Source organism: Octopus bimaculoides, chromosome 5, assembly GCF_001194135.2.
Source record: "Octopus bimaculoides isolate UCB-OBI-ISO-001 chromosome 5, ASM119413v2, whole genome shotgun sequence".
Classification (NCBI taxonomy): domain Eukaryota; kingdom Metazoa; phylum Mollusca; class Cephalopoda; order Octopoda; family Octopodidae; genus Octopus; species Octopus bimaculoides.
The window spans coordinates 37,800,723-37,805,567 of NC_068985.1; positions in this window are offsets into that span (position 1 = coordinate 37,800,723).

Here is a 4,845-nt window from a genome sequence, read left to right on the forward strand (position 1 = left end):
AGAGAGAGAGAGAGAGAGAGAGAGAGAGAGAGAGAGAGAGAGAGAGAGAGAGAGAGATTGCGTGTGATGTGTGTGTGAAGTTATCGTCTGCTACTGAAGTCGTTGCTTTCAATATGGGAGTGAGAAAGTTGCAGTGTGGGGGTGTATGTGAGTGAGTGAGTGAGTGAGAGAGTGAGTGAGAGAGAGAGAGAGGCAGAGGAGCGTATGTGTCTGTGTGTTAAGTTGCTTGTGTGTGCGCATGCAAGCGTGAGTGAAATGGAGACTAGAGAGTGTGTATGACACTGTGTTCGAATAGTGTGGGTAAGTGATAGTGAGTGTGTGCGAAGTTATCGTCTGCTGCTAAACTCGTCTGTTTAAATGAGTGACAGTGAATGTGTGCGCGCGAGCATGTGTGAGTGTGAGAGAGAGACAAACAGAGGGAAAGGAATGAAAAGAAGAAAGTGATGAGGGTTGAGTGAAGTTCTTTCTCTCAAAAAACAACATATAAGAGTGAAGGAGTAGGTGGAGGAGAGGGAGAGTGATTTTTTTTTTTTGTTGGTTGTATATATTTGTGATACTAATGTTTAACCACAGGTCAGCCCTGATCGGGTAAATAACGTGTGATCAAAATCGTTTCAATCATGACCGTCCCATAGCCTTATTGCTAAACAGTATTTACGTTGACTGGTCAATTAACCTAGTAAGGGTGTGATTTCAGCAACTTTGGCTGCTATTTCTAGTATGTTGCGTGACCACTTGGGAGTTTATTCCGCGATGTTACAATTGAACCACACATCCGCGCTGAACGAACAAACTTATCAAAAACAATCCAGCCGTGACCAGCCACATTTTAATTCTATTTTTCTCATTTCCTATAGACGCAGGCGTGGCTATGTAAGAAGTTTGCTTCCCAACCACATGTTTCCAAGTTCAATCCTACTGCGTGGCACTTTGGGCAAGTGTGTGTGTCTGTTTGTTTGACCTCCTCCCACCGCTAGACAACTGGTGTTGCTTTGTTTACAACCACGCAAAAGAGGTCCCTGGTTTTTATTTACTCTTTATTTGTTTCAGTCTTTTGACTGCGGCTATGCTGGAGTCGAGCAAATCCGCCTTTAGTCGAGCAAATCGACCCCAGGACTTATTCTTTGTAAGCCTAGTACTTATTCTATCGGTCTCTTTTGCCGAACCGCTAAGTTACGGGGACGTGAACACACCAGCATCGGTTGTCAAGCAATGCTAAGGGGACAAATACAGACACACAAACACACACACACATATACATATATATATATACATATATACGACGGGCTTCTTTCAGTTTCCGTCTACCAAATCCACTCACAAGGCTATAGTAGAAGACACTTGCACAAGATGCCACGGAGTGGGACTGAACCCGGGACCATGTGGTTGGTAAGCAAGCTACTTACCACACAGCCACACCTACGCCTATTTATTTATTTATTTATTGTTTTAAGTACTGGGGTCGATTTATTTGACCAAAATACTTCATGGCCACAGTCCAATGACTGAAATAAGCAAAATGTAAGATTTGCTCTTAACTCCGTACCACGTTACCCAATGCGCATCATCATTAAAAAAGAAAGCCCCGGTAATGCGTGATTTGAAGGACATTTTACCGCTGTTTCTAGCCCATTATATGACCACGTACAAGTTTCCTTCTTGGTCAGATATGTAGGTATCGTATGCGTGTGTGTGAAGTTCTCTATTGCTACTTAAAGTCACCGGTTTTTTTTTAATCGCCGTGTGGAGGAAGGAGGCAGAGATAGAGACAGGGAAAGATAGAGAGTGAGAGGGAGAATATGTGTGGAAGAAAGAGAGAAATAAGGGGAAAGGAGAGGGGGAGAGAATGTGTGCTGAGGAAAGAGAGAAAAAAGTAGAGGGAGTGTGTGTGTCAATGTGTTGGAGAAAGAAAAGAAAAAGGAAACTTGTAGAATGTGAGGGGAAAGTGAATGCGAAGGTGGATGTGTTGTAGAAGGGGAAAAGAGAATAAAGGAGAGACAGGGCTGAGAGTGAACGTTTTAGAGAAAGGGAAGAAGTAAAGGAGAGAGTGAACGAACGTGTAAGGAGAAAGAAAGGGAAAAGAAAAGGAGAGAGGGGAGAGTGAATGTGTTGAGGGATAGAAAAGGAAAACGAAAAAGAGGAAGCTGGGAGAGTAAGAAAGGTGGAGAGAGTTAGGAGAGTGAACATGGGGGAAGAAAGGGAAAAGAGAGGGAAGAATGAAGTGTTGCAGGAAGAAAGTAAAGTAGAAAAGAAAACAAAGAGAGATAAGAGAGAATGAACGTAGTGGAGAAAGAAAAGGGAAAAAGAAATCAAGGAGAGAGAGTTGGGGGGAGAGTAACCGTGATGGAGAAAGAAAGGAAAAGACAAACTGCTGTAAGAACGTTGTGTGCGAGTAAAATGTATCGTTTGCTGCTATGAAATCATTTAAAATAACAGGGACGGGGAAGACAAGAGAAAGAGTAAGGGAGAAAGAGAGGGGGGGAAGAGGAGAAGGCGGAGAAGGTAAGGGAAGGAGGGAAAGAGGACGAGAGTTGGAAGGAGAGTGAAACAAAGCGAGAGAGGGAGTGACAGAGAGAGACCGACTGAGACAGAGTGAGAATGTGTGTGTGTGGTAATACATTGCTGTTAAATTCGTGTTTCCGATGCAACGAAGGGTCACGATGCGGTCGTTGAGTAAGCTAGAAATAACAGCTAAATTTTCATCATATCTACCGCCCTTCATAAATAAGGAAAGTATATACTTGATAATTTAGTTGTAGATGTGCCAAAAAAGGAAGTATAACATTGACGAAACACTACTGTTGGTCGTAGGTTTGGTTGATCAGAATTGACAGAGTTAAATAATAACAAGTTTACCAACTTTAACTGGTGTTTATGAATCTATCTATCTATCTATCTATCTATCTATCTATCTATCTATCTATCTATCTATAGCCAGCTACCGATTTATGTATCTGAATGTAAGTTTGTATGTGTACATTTGTCTATATTATATATGCACATGTGTGCATGCGTGTATATATATATACATGTGCGTGTAAATGCGTACATATGCGTGCGTGTGTGCATGCTTGTATGTATATACATGTACGTGTAAATGCGAACATATGCGTCTGTGTGTGTGTGTATACATATCTGTGTATATGAAATACATATATGATATGTGTATATATTCATAATTACATTTATATACACACGCACAGATTCATACATGCGTTTGTTATGGTCGACGCCGCAGGGTGACAAACAAACAACGGAACTCGAGGCAATCCAAAGCCACTACACCGATAACATTGCTTCGGTGCAGCAGATATACTGCTGAGAGGGGCGGAGAGACCAGAGGCTCTATTCTCCAGAGGGAGAACACGAAATATATGCAGCAGTATACACATGGGAAATCCTGGAATGTCTAGAACCCAAGTTAGGGAATGCAACCCTAACCCTAACCCTAACCCTAACCCTAACACTCGAACTGGACTCGATAGCATAGTACCCAACATCTTACCCTTACGAAGAAGAGTAGTGGTCCTTATTTTTTTTTTTAAGCTTATATACCACTTTCATTACTTTTTATTCTGGTGGGTCCCCATAGGGATTCGATGTTTAAAAACTAGTTTTATATATATAGATACTTCTTTTAAAATTCCTATTTTGTTTTCCACACGTTCCCTTGCATGTGATGGCCCTCACTGAAAAAGCAGGTTTCAGTGGCTGGAAACATGTTCAGCTTGGAGACAAAAACCTAGCTGTTTTTTTTTTTTGCAATAAATGCATCTAAAAGTAAAATTTATTCCTTTAAAATACTACTGTGGATTCCCAGTTTAACTCTTTGCTGATAAGGATTACCAGAAACCTCACTGAACCTCCAAGTGTCGTATGGGTCCCGGTTGAGAACCACTGATCTAGAGTAAGGACTCTGATGGAAATACGAAGCGCTCAAGGTCCACAACTTTTCAGTACCTTTCCCGCAAAATTCGGTTGTACGAAGATTACAAATGTTCAAAGCGTATTAATGTTCAAGGATCCTTCTGATTTGGCGGACACCACTTGTTCTCTTAACGAAACACACGTTCAAACTTGGGACACTGGTAGAATATGCCATATAAAACATCTTTTACTCTTAGTGTTGTTGAGAAAAGTTTATAATTTTGAAGTTATTTCGTGTTAAAATTGTCGTATTTCGGTACTTTCAATCAATCACTGACGTCTATTGAGGTGAAAACAATTACTGCTGTGGATTGTCAACAAGACGTTGTCGCGGTGTAATGGGATCTTTTCCCTTGAATAAAATTAGTGCCGTTGTTTGTCAACAACAGCTATCGGCGGTACTGTTATTTATGACATCGTTCTTGTGTTTGTACTGATTTTAGCTTTGGGGTTTTAGTGTTAAGGTTAGGGTCATACCGATGTCATTGTCATCATTGAAAGTTTCACCATTTAAAGAATTTTGCAAACTTTGAAATAAACGGTAAACCGATGGTGCAAGGTCAGGGCTATATGGTGGATGTGACATCACCTCCCAACCAAGCTCCAAATATTTTTCACGAGTTAGCAAAGACGCGTCTGCTCTAGTGTTGTCATGGTGGAATACGATTCCTTTACGATTTGGCAATTCTGGCCGTTTTTCTTTGATTGCTTCCTCCAGTTTCATTAGTTGTTGACAGTAACCATCTGAATTCATCGTTTGGTTCCTTGGAAGCAGCTCAAAATACACAACATCTTTGTAATCTTACCAAATTGATGGCGTGGCCATTTTTTTTTTATGCAGTTCCGATGTAGTTTGTGCTGGTTCATTGCGCTTGGACCAACATCATTTTCGATCGATATTATTGTATACAATCCATT